At 47.5% G+C, this 12,500-nt stretch overlaps 2 protein-coding genes across 12 annotated transcripts in view; one reads left to right on the forward strand and one right to left on the reverse strand.

Moving 5' to 3' along the window:
- LOC122247341 (uncharacterized) overlaps window positions 1-12,500 on the forward strand; it is a 127,961-nt gene that overhangs the window by 28,855 nt on the left and 86,606 nt on the right. The window lies entirely within an intron of this gene.
- The window catches only part of LOC122247340 (BTB/POZ domain-containing protein 6), a 108,385-nt gene that overhangs the window by 18,469 nt on the left and 77,416 nt on the right, over window positions 1-12,500 (reverse strand). The window contains exon 1 of one of the 11 annotated variants that reach the window (XM_086530809.1): window positions 9,485-9,767. The exons of 5 other annotated variants lie outside the window; for them this stretch is intronic. The gene's annotated coding sequence lies outside the window, so the exon portion shown is untranslated. Of the gene's footprint in view, window positions 1-9,484; window positions 9,768-12,500 lie in introns of those variants that run through there. 5 more of the 11 variants (XM_043006567.2, XM_086530810.1, XM_043006565.2 and 2 more) reach the window with 5 other exon arrangements.

Raw genomic sequence — 12,500 nt, forward strand, 5'->3', positions numbered from 1 at the left:
ATGATAAAAGGAAAAAGCTAAAGGATAAAAGAAGGGTATGATGAGGGAAAGGATAAAAGAAAGTAATGGAAATAGGGAAGGATATGGAATTAAAGGAGAGGATTAAGAATGAAGGAAGAATAAGAAGAAGAAAGGGAAAGGATAAAAGGGAAGGAGAAGGAAGAGGATAAAAGACAATAAGTGAAGTCATAGGAAAAGGGAAATGAAAAAGTAAGAAAGAGAGAGAGAGAAAAAAAAAGAGAAGAAGAAGAAGAGAAGAGAGGAGGGAAAGAGAAGGAAGGGGAAGGGAGAGGAGGGGAAAGAACAAGAAAGAAAATTATAAGAACGGATGCAGAAGGGAAAGGAGATGAGAAGAGAAGAGGAAAGAAGAGTCAGGAATCGAAGAGAAGAGGAAAGAAGAGACAGAAATCGAAGAGAAGAGATGGGGGGGGGGGGATGACCGGACCTCGCTATCGTAAACTATGGCAGCTCAAAACAACGGCCCTCCTATCTAACCTGCGCTGTTGCCTCGCCCGACCCGCTCTCTTTCCATCTCGATTTTCTCTCTCTCTCTCTCTCTCCTCCCTCCCTCCCTCCCCCTCGCCTGCCTCGCTCTCTCTCTCCCCCTCGCCTGCTTCTCTCTCTCTCTCTCTCTCTCTCTCTCTCTCTCTCTCTCTCTCTCTCTCTCTCTCTCTCTCTCTCTCTCTCTCTCTCTCTCTCTCTCTCTCACTCACACATACACATCGTTCCTTAAATCCGTGTTGTATAAAGGCGGGAAAGGAACGGGAATCCTTTTAGTGAAAAACCAATGCTTCAAGAATGGCTATTAGACTCCTCTAAATAGAAAATTTCACTGCAGGACAAAAGGAAAGGGAAAGAGGACCCCCCTGCCCCCCTGCCCACCCCCTCTCGCCCCTCCCAACTGACCCCCTACTCCTGGCGCTTCTGTCCTTCTTCTATCTTTCTTCCCTATCCTTCTTGTCTTGTTGGGGTCACGTGATCTCGTCCGAAGAAAAGGGCAGCTCGAGAGAGTTTCTGTTTACGAGTTCTAAGTGTGCTTTTCGATAAGCATGGCTAGAGGGGGACGTGTTGTATCGGGGGGAGGGGTAGGGGGGGAGGGGTCGAAGTACGGAAGGAAGGTATCGGGGAGGGGGGGAGGGGGAGGTGTCGAAGTACGGGAGGAAGGTATGGGGGGAAGGGGGGGAATGATTGGAGAGGGTGGGGGGGTTTTAGGGGGGGAAGGAGGAGGCAGGAAATGTACAATAATTACCGGTTTATATATCTTCTACTTACCCACCCCCCAACCGGCGATCTCTCCCTCCCTCCCCCTCCTTCGCGTGCCTTCTCATGATTATTCTTATCGGCGACTAGATGGAGTCCTCTTGTCCCCGCCCCCCCCCTTCCCTTCCCTCCCCTCCCCTCCCCTCCCCCCATCCCCTCTCAGCATCACTTCATCCGTTTATGCGAGTACATAGATAAGTACATGCGCGGTGTACATACGTGTGCACTGGTATAGGTAAATGTACACTTATGCGGAAGCACACACGCACGCACGCACACACACACACACACACACACACACACACACACACACACACACACACACACACACACACACACACACACACACACACACACACACACACACACACAGGTTTGTTGATATTGCATGCATTTCACTATTCATTTTTCTTTTTCTCTTCATGCTCGTTAACTTCAACTACGTATTTAAATAAATTTGCGCCAAGTCTTGCCACGTTGCCATCTCCTTTATCGACCCATTTTGCCATATGCCATTTGCACATCTTTGGATTCTGCCATACAACCCGTCCTACACACACATCGCAAATCAATTGCATCTTGCCATACACCCCACATTGCACATCATTCAATCTTGCCATATCCCCCGCCTACATTGCACATCATTCCATCTTGCCATAACCCCCCCCCCCTACATCGCACATCATTCCATCTTACCATACCCCCACATCGCACATCATTCTATCTCGCCATACCCCCCCTACATCGCACATCACTCCACCTTGCCATACCCCCCCCCACATCGCACATCATTCAATCTTGCCATACCCCCACCCCTACATCGCACATCATTCAATCTTGCCATACCCCCCCACATCGCACATCATTCTATCTCGCCATACCCCCCCCCCCCACCCATCATTCACTTGCCCCCCCCCCCTGCCACCGCGTCTCGTAGCGACATGTCACAACGATAGAACACTTCAGTCACGTACAGAACCGCGGGTCACTCTCAAATTAACGCTTATTCACGCCACATCACATTTAGTCATGGCACATCACGTTCAGACGGTCATGTTCTTGTTTTTTTTGTTTTTTTTTTTGTCTATCTCACTGGGACACGGGATTTTTGTTTGGATACGCTTATAAATGTAAAAGAAAATAAAAGAGAGAAAAAAAGAAAGGGAGGGAAAAATGGATTTTAGTGCCGTTAAAGTTCCGACGATATATCAATCAGCTGTTGATTAATCAGCTGTTAAAGGTTTTTGTAGGAAAAATAACTCGAATTTCTTTGCGGAATCCAAATCAATAATCCTTGCCTTTTTTTATTTTAATCTAAAGCAATATGCTAAAAGGCTCATCTGAAAGCGAGAGCAAAAAACAACCCAGTTGCGATCTTACATTTGACAAACACCTTAAGAGGACGAGAATCCATGGAATCGGAGAAGGGAAAGTCGAAAACATGTCATTTCTAATCCGTAGCCAAGGCTTGCAATCCCGGGTGTCAGTTGCTGATCGGTCCCCCTCCCCGTTTTTTCCCTTCTCCCTCGCAACAGCTTCAAAGACGGGGACGCTTATGGACAGAAAAGGGGGGTGAGATGGGAGGAGGGGGGTAGAAAGGTAGGAGAGTGTTAGGACAAGAAGGGTAACACCCCCCCACACACCCTCACCCCCCCCTTAACGGTAACTATTCATGCCTTGGTTGCAGGGGCTAGGGTGCAAGGGGCCGAGAGTGTTTTTGTACCGCGGTGGCCAACCGTCTCAGTCCTGGCGATGAAAGCCAGCGCGGTTTCTCTCCGGTAGCGAGAAACTGACACACACAGACACACGCACACACACACACACACACACACACACACACACACACACACGCACACACACACACACACACACACACACACACACACACACACACGCACACACACACACGCACTGGATGTCTCTGCATTTTGAGTCGTCTGCGCTGGAGGCAGAGATCTTTCCCTTTTTTAAATTATTCACGTTATTAACTTCTAAAAAATTTCACTATGTGTGTATCTAGCTGCATGTATGTATGAACAATATATGTTGTTTATATTGAACGTAATTCATGATCCTGAATACTATTTTAAACATAAACTAAGGCACGCAAATGCTTTAACTATAACCGCTACATAAGAGATTGATAAATTGACAATGTTGATGCACATCAATGCAACTTCAGCTACTCATGCAAAACCAAATTTAGATGAAAGCCGATTATTGATTAAGAAGCAAACGCCATTCTAAATACTACACTAGATATTATTTCTATTACAAAGTAATCGTAAAGATAAGCAGTGCAGGATTACGCAATGAATATTCGTATAAAAAAAACTAGTCCTTGATTAGCACACTCACTATCACTTCCGGAAAAAAAGGTGTTTTTGCGTGTTGCGATACTGACTAACATGCGTCTACTGCAATTGCACATAACCTATCTATTTGTATTCTTCAGATTATATTGCTTTGGAGGTATAACATTTAGTGCAAACATGTTTTGATCTACTCTACGTTTAATTATCTAATAAAAAAATAAAAAAGAGCAAAATTGACCACACGTTTACCTCACGCATTTTATTTACACGTGGATAACAAAACCTCACAGTAATATTTTCCTTCGAAAGACAGATTACATATGATTCATCCCTGTTCATATTTACAGGCAAAGCATTGCGTACACGTTCATTTTATGCAATATATATCTTGCGTCGGTTGCAATACAGAATCGCGAAGTTGGAAACGAAATCCATTTCCTTCACATGTTTAATTCATAGGATCGGTATGTACAAAAGGCCCCGCGAGGCGAGTCCCTTTCCTCTCCCACCAGCGACGGCCGAGGACCTTCCTTGGTCGCAGCGGTGACGACGGAGGGAGGACTGAGCGCGGGACGACTAACTAACCGTTTGAAGAAGCAGCCCATGATCCGCCTTTGCTTCTGGCCGTACTCGATGCCCTTGCTTGACCTCGCGTTGCGTCCCAGCTTGGCGTCTGGCACTGAGACCCTCTCCTGGTGCTTCTGGCGCTTCTTCCGTGCCCCTTGGTCGGCGCACCGTTGGCGAGCGGCGGCTGTGGCGTCGACTTGCCTCTCGCGGTCAGTCTCTCGTCGCCCAAGAGGTGTCCTTTCGGCGGCGCGACTCCTTGAACGGAGCTGTGACTGAGCCTCGCGCGGTCGTTGAGGCTCGAGGGTGGAGGGCGGAGGGGCGGGAGGCCATGCCGGGCGTGGGCGTGGAGTGAGGGGTGGGCGGGTAACGACGAACGCCTCCCCGCCCTTTTATACTCGTCTTGCAACACCTGCGCCCGGACCGTGACGACTGACGTGGCCACTTCCAAGATCGGTTCCTTGTTCCAGATTTCGTCCGGCGCTGCGGCCACTCGATCCTTCTCCGAGGACGAGCGCGCGGGCTCCGATCCCTTCGCGATAAGGTTCGTCGGCAGAAGAAAACAGCGTGAGGCGCCGTCAATAGGTTTTAGAACGTTACCCTCAAGCCAAACGACGGCATCTGGCAAGGGGCCGTCGCCAGCCGAAAACCGGTTGCGCGGTGCTCCTGGAGCGTGGCAACCGACCCCCCGAGGGTCACGTGCTCCCGCGCGGGCAGAAGGGGAGGCGGCTGGTGTCGAACTACAGCAGGTTTGTACAAAATCCCTTAGAGATACATATCGCCAGCAGGAGGCCTTGCGCGCAGCTGTCGGCATGACAACACTCAGTACGTTTCCCTCGCCGTGAGAGAGGGACCTCGCACGACGGGTCCGCTGAAAAACCTGCCTCGTCAGGCCACTGGCAAAGCCGGTCACTTCGGGAGCCAATGGAACGGTCATCGCGGCGGCGGCGACGGCGAGGGGAAACGGCTGCCCTCGGGACACGCACGTGAGGGGCGCGCCTCGGCAGACGCACCGAGAGCAAGACGCGCCACCGGCCTTCGCGGTCTGCGGTGAGTGGACGTCTCCGAGTGCCAGTGTTTCGTTACGACAAACGGTATCACTTGATCTCGCCAGGTGGATCCGCGGGCGTGACGTGTAACGTAAATACGTCGGTCATTTCCGTTCGGTCTTGCGAGGGAAAGCAAGGCTCGTTAAGGCCTTTCATTCCCCTATTAATCGGCCCGAATTGAATGATTTGGACTAAATTCATGTAGGCGGCTCTTAACTGACAGTAGGAGGTGCTCGCTCGTGCGTGACATACACTCGAACGCTTGTTTGCCACTTGCTGGCAGCGCGCGCGTGTCTATATTTATGCATGTTTATGTGCATGTGTATGCTTATCTGTATGTATGTATGTATGTATGTATTTATGTATGTGTATATATATATATATATATATATATATATATATATATATATGTGTGTGTGTGTGTGTGTGTGTGTGTGTGTGTGTGTGTGTGTGTGTGTGTGAATATGTGAATATATGAATATATAAACATAAATATACATGTATATAAAAATGAATATATATATATATATATATATATATATATATATATATATATTCATATATATATACATAAATATATATATATATATATATGTATATATATAATATTATATATATATACATATATGTATATATATTATATATATCTATATATATATATATATATATATATAAATATATATATATATATATATAGTATGCATGTGATGTGAGTGTGTGAGAGCGAGAGAAAGGCGTGATTCTGAGTGACGATGAGTTGCAGGCGCAAGCACCACAGGGTCACCGCATCTAATCCGAGGTCAGGCTGAGAAGTCAGGCCGCGCAGAAAGGGTCACTCTGCCTGGCGTTGTCACTGATCGCCGCTGGGATTGACTCGGGAGGGGGAGGGGGGGAGGAGAGAAGAGGGGGGAGGGGGAGGGGAGGGGAGGGAGAGGAGGGGGGAGGGGGACAGTATGTGCGTTTGTTGCTTTCGCGTTGTTTCCTTACGCCTGAATAGGTTTCTTCTTGTCCAACTAGATACTGACGATGAGCTACATGGCCTATTTATCTATTTTATTTAGATGAGTTTATTGACTTATTATCATTTCACCTTTTTTTCGGGGGGAGGGGGGTGATTTGGTTTTAAAATACACGTTATCAACAAGAATCGGATATGAATAAAATTTTCAAAATAAAAAAACACCCTTGTTATTAACACTTTGATTTACTTCCGAGAATAGCCAGGCTCACGATTTACAGATACTTCGAAAACAAGTTTACGACCACTAATACTAACCACACACGTGCACAGAAATCCTCCCCCAGGCACGAACACACGCACACACACACACACACACAACACAAACACACACACGTGCACACAAACTCTGTCCCCTAAAACAAAACACACACACGTGCACACAGACTCAGTAAAACACATACACACACGTGCACACAGACTCAGTAAAACACATACACACACGTGAACAAAAACTCTGCCTAAGACACAGATATAGACACACACACACAACATACCCCCCCTTCCCACCTCCCCCCATCCCCGAAACGCGCACACACGCTCGCAAATGTCACCAGGAACATCACCGCACTTATGATCCCGAAGTGCCTGTTGGAGCCACGTCGGGCGGCGCTCCTCCACAGGGAAAAGGGTCCCCAGTCAACGGGATGTTTCCTTTCGTTGTGTTTTGTGTCGCTGGTTTATCACTGACCTTTTCTGACTGGGTTTCTCGCTTAATGGCTCTATGGCTCTCTCTCTTTCTCTCTAATGACTCTCTCTCTCTCTTTTTCTCTCTAATGACTCTCTCTCTCTCTCTCTCTCTCTCTCTCTCTCTCTCTCTCTCTCTCTCTCTCTCTCTCTCTCTCCCTCTCTCTCTCCCTCTCCCTCTCTCTCTCTCCCTCTCTCTCTAATGACTCTCTTTAGACATCCCCGACAGCTTAACGAGCCGTGACTCAACCTACAACCGAGCTGGACGAGTGAATTCCTTCGTTGTCGCTGGATTGTGGTTCTGGGGCTTATCACGCTCTCTCTCTCCCTCTCTTTCATTTTTTTTTTTTTGCTCTTCTCTCCTTCCGTGCTTAGGTTCATATCTCTCTCTCCCTCAATTTTTCCTTTGATCTTATCTCATTCTGTGCTTACGTTCTTATATATATCTCTCTTTCTCTTTTTCTTCCCCTCTCTCTGTCTCTCTCTTTCTTCCTCCCTCTCTCTCTCTTCCCCACTTTCCCCTTCTCTCTCTCTCTCTCTCTCTCCCTCCCTCTCTATCTCTCTCTCTCTCTCTCTCTCCCCTTCTCCCTCCACTGCTTTCTCTCGTTTACCCACTCTCCCTTCTATTTCCTTACCGCTTTCTCTCCCGAGACCGCAACGCTACAACGCCTATCTCTCTCTCTCTCTCTCTCTATTCCTTTTTCCCTCGCTTTGTAATTCTATTTCCCTCTCATTTTCTCACTCACCATTCTTTATTTCTTTATTCTATTTCGTTCCATTTTGTTTTATTATTATTATTTTTTATCTCTTCTTAAGCGGATCGGATGCCTTGCGACGCGGAATTAGTTATGTGCCGTGGTCGAGTGTGCGGTCGAGCGTGTTTTTAAGAAGGGATGGGCCCCCCCAAAAAAAAGAAAAAAGAAAGAAAAAAAAAGAGCATCACAAGAAGTTCCGGTTTCTAAAAAAAAAAATATATATATATATCAGGAAAAAAGGGGGAAAAGTGTAAGGGGAGGGGAGGAGGGGGGGAGAAGGAACAACTTCAACTGGTGACATTTCCCGACCGCCGATGTGTCCAGGAAGTGTCTCCTATCCCCCCCCCTCCTCCTCCCCCCCCTCCCCTCCCAAGTATAAGCTTACACAGGTGCCCTGCGGAACCCCCCTCAGGCCTCTCGTAGCCCGGGGGTAGGGGGGTAGGGGAGGTGGGGAGGTGGGGGTGGGGGACACACAATAGGGAAGTGACATAAACCCGAAGGGAATGGGTTATCTCCTTCCCATAGATTTTATGGCGTCGACATTCAGACTTGGGGTGGGGGAGGGGGAGGGGAGGGAAGGAGAGGGTGGGAAGGATGGGGGGAAGGTGAGAGGGTGAGAGGGTGGGAAGGATAGGGGGAAGGTGAGAGGCTGAGGGTGTGGAGAAAGGTAAGGGAAAGTGAGAGGGCGAGGGGAAAGGGAAGGGGACAAGGAAAGGAAAGGTAAGAGGGAAGGCAAAGGGGACAAGGAAGGGGGAAGGGTAAGGGAACGGGGAGATACTAATCACCTGCCAAATAATTCCCCGATGACTTGACACAGATTAGATATTACTATCACACGATCATATCAGTGCCTACTTTCACGGCCATTCAAAATATCAAATATAACGACCGCAACGGCCATCAAAGTTACCGAAGGAATAAAGAGTAAAGAGTAAAGAGTAAAAAAAAACAAAACAAAAAAAAACTTCGAAACACAATTATCTCACGAACCCGAGTTTCGTTTGCTTCGTTCCGTCTCAGGTGTCGGGATTCGCGCGCGAGTACACTGCACCGCCGTTATTCGCACAATTACGGTTCATTACGTTCATTACGGCGGTGGCACCTAAGCTCCGTAGTGAAGGCTTGGCACCGTGTTTTACGACGAGTGCCACAAGGGGGAGAGAAGTGTTTAAAATAGCGGTGTTTTAAGATTTTCTGTAAGGTTCTTGAGGTATAATAATAATACTGACAATAATGAAAATAATGATAAGGGTGATAATAATAGGGATAATGATGGTAATACAAATAATATAAGTAAAATCAAATTGATACGGTTTTGTGTATGTTGTTATCGGTGTTATCATTACGTTTACTTTTAATGTAATAAATGTTTATTGGCTTTAAGGTTATGGTAGGACTCTTACCTCTCTCTGACCTCCTGTGATACATGCCTACCGTGTGATTCTCTCTCTCTCTCTCTCTCTCTCTCTCTCTCTCTCTCTCTCTCTCTCTCTCTCTCTCTCTCTCTCTCTCTCTCTCTCTCTCTCTCTCTCTCTCTCTCTCTCTCTCTCTCCCCACAAACTACTAAAACATACATGGACCAAAAAACAGTGAAAGTAATACATTAATTTTAATCACAGCATTAGGATCTTGAAGCACACAACACGAGCCTCGCTTTTCGACACGAGTGCACGTCTCCGTAGAACAAGGTTCACAATAACTTCTTCATAACAATACCCTTGTTCTCCGGGAACAAACACTTCACTAGTTCACTCTCTTCGAAAACGACGTTCCGTTCTTGCAACACTAGAGAGCAAGAGGCATAAACGATAGAAAAGAAAAAGGATTGCAACCAACGAGGATGCAAAATTCCGTGGGAGAGAACACACCCACCGACCAACCGACCGACCCAGAGCGACGCGTGTTGTCTCTCTCCCTCGCTCAGATCAACTGAACTCGAGTCGCGGCCGACAGCCCTTAGATAGTCCCTGTCCGCCGCCATTGTCCCTGCCTGCTTGTTTTCTTTCTTTCTTGCTTGCTTGCTTGCTCTGTCACTCGATGTTTGGGCGGTCCTTCCCGATAGTCTTTTGGTTGGTGTATTGTTTATGTATTTGCCTTTGGTTTCTTTGATCTCTGTCTCTGTCTGTCTCTGTCTCTTTCTATCTTTCTCTCTATCTCTTTCTCTCTCTCTCTCTCTCACACATATATACTCTCTCTCTCTCTCTTTCTTTTTCTCTCTTTATCTCTCTCTCTCTCTCTCTCTCTTTCTTTTTCTCTCTTTCTCTCTTTCTTTTTCTCTATGTATCTATCTTCTTTTTCTTCTTCTTCATCTTCTCCTCCTCTTCCTCCTCCTCATTCTCCTTCTTCTTCTTATCCTCCTCCCCCTCCTCCTCCTCCTTCTCCTCCTCCTCTTCCTCTTCTTTCTCCTCGTCTTCTCTCGGTTTCCCTTTATCACAAATTATCTGCTTGTCTATCTCTCTTTTATATCCACCTACTTACCCATCAATATGTTTATCAGCATATGTGTGTATGTACGTGTGTGTGTGTGTGTGTGTGTGTGTGTGTGTGTGTGTGTGTGTGTGTGTGTGTGTGTGTGTGTGTGTGTGTGTGTGTGCGCGCGCGCGTGCCCTACCAAGCAGGTATCCGGAACTATTACACCTCTTCCGCGACTTAAACCCCGCCTCCCACCCGCCCATCTGATGACTACTGCCACGCCCACATCTCACAGTGCCACACGCCCTATTCAGACTTGCGACGTCACCCTCCAAGAGGGAGCCGCCGGCAAGTCATGCTCAGTAATTAGGTTTCACATATCGTGCCTGCCCAAGAATTAAAGAAATTGAAAATATCTAAGTCCCCCCCCTATCCCCCTCCTCCTTCACTCGACGTTTTCTTTGATAAGTGGTCGTAAAATTTCACCGGCCGAAATCTTGATGTGGCAGCTGATAGGGCACGTTCAAACCGACCAAAATATTCATAGATGGACACGAAAGAAAAACAAGAATGAAAAAGAGATCATGTAATACAGTTCGTAATGTGATTTACTTCATTTTTATTTTATTTTTTGCGTCTAAGAGGCTATAAGTCTTTTCTTTGTCCACCAGTATGTCTGTCTCTGGCCCGTCACTTCCCCCTATCTCTCTTTCTCTCTCTATCTATCTTTCTATCTGTATTTCTTTATTTATCTCCGTTCATGTGTCTTCCTGTCTCTCTCCCCATGTGTCTCTTTGTTAATTTCCCCCATTCTCTCCCTCTCTCTCTCTCTCTCTCTCTCTCTCTCTCTCTCTCTCTCTCTCTCTCTCTCTCTCTCTCTCTCTATCTATCTATCTATCTATCTATCTATCTCCCGTTTATTCGTATTTTTCTTTTTGTTTCTCTTATCTTTTTAGTGTCTTACCCGTCTCACTCTCTGTCTTTTGTTTTTATCTCTCTCTCTCTCTATCACTTTATCTATCTTCTCTCTCTCTCTCTCTCTCTCTCTCTTTCTCTCTTTCTCCGGCATTTCCTCCTTTTCCTCATTCTCTTTTTTTCCTCTCCCCCCCGTCGTCCTCGTTCTCTCCCACTTCCCCTCCCCCTTCCTCCCCTCCTCCCTTCTTCCCCCCACCACCCCTCCTTCCCCCTCGCCCCCCCGCATCCCTTCATCTGTCAGGTAAATCTCCATCTTATCATAAAACTAGCATGATTCAGGGCATCGCCAGGCACTTATGCCACGGTCGCATGCAGTGCCACGAACTGTCGAGAATGGAAGGGTGGGGAGGGATACCGGAGGAGGGGGGAGGGGGTGTTTGGTGGAGGGGTGTTTGGAAGAGGAGGGGTGGGGGTGGGAGAGGAGGGGGGGATGGGAGAGGAGGAGGGGTGGGGGGAGGGAGAGGGGAGGGGGTGTTTGGTGGAGGGGTGTTTGGAGGAGGAGGGGTGGGGGTGGGAGAGGAGGGGGGGATGGGAGAGGAGGAGGGGTGGGGGTGGGAGAGAAGGAAATGGAGGAGGAGATGGGTTGGGGTGGGAGAGGAGGAGGAGGAGGAGGAGTGTTAAAGTCGTTGATATCTGCAGTATTATTTTTTTTCTTGATATATATTCTCTTTGAATAAGACTGAATACATCAAGGGATCATATATCGTGTGTACGTGTGGTTGGAACGGGGTGGGGGACGGGAGGGGAGGGGAAAGGGGGGAAGGGGGTGGGGGGTGCAGGAGGAAAGGGATTACAGCTAACCTGATCCCGAAGATAGGGCAGGTATCCCTATTGAAATGACAAAATGCTTATGTGACAGTGAAATTACTCATTACTGTTGCTTGTTTGTTTTTTTTGCCTCGAGCTGGTCCACCCCCCTCCCTCCTCCCCCCTCTCCCCTCCTATTCGATGGTACAGTGCCTGCGTCTCTCGCGAATATGGTGAGAGCTGTGATGTGGATGATGGTGCTTACTAGGCTAGGCTTGATGGTGTTAAGCCTTATAGTTGATGTGAGATTGATGGATTGATGAAGTGCCTAGACTCGAGTGTTGAGACTTGATGTCACATACACTCATACACACACACATACACACACACACACACACACACACACACACAAACTATGTTCATGAACACTAGATTACGCTTCACACACCCGTTGCATCATGCATATGCAAGAAATAAGACGGCGTTGAATACGGGCGTTTGCATGACACAAATGGCCAACCATGAACCTTATTGACTGTAAACACTGATTGCAGATCAAGTAGACACAAAGAAAGAGGGAGAAGGAGAGGGAGAGGGAGGGAGAAAGGGAGAGGAAGAGAGAGATGGTGAGAGGGAGAATGAGAGAGGGAGAGGGAGATGGAGAGAGGGAGAGGAAGAGAGACAGGGAGGGGGAGAGGGAAAGGGAGAGTGAGAAGGA

Source organism: Penaeus japonicus, unplaced genomic scaffold (genome assembly GCF_977035675.1).
Source record: "Penaeus japonicus unplaced genomic scaffold, GWHDUDI00000001_assembly GWHDUDI00000034, whole genome shotgun sequence".
Lineage (NCBI taxonomy): Eukaryota > Metazoa > Arthropoda > Malacostraca > Decapoda > Penaeidae > Penaeus > Penaeus japonicus.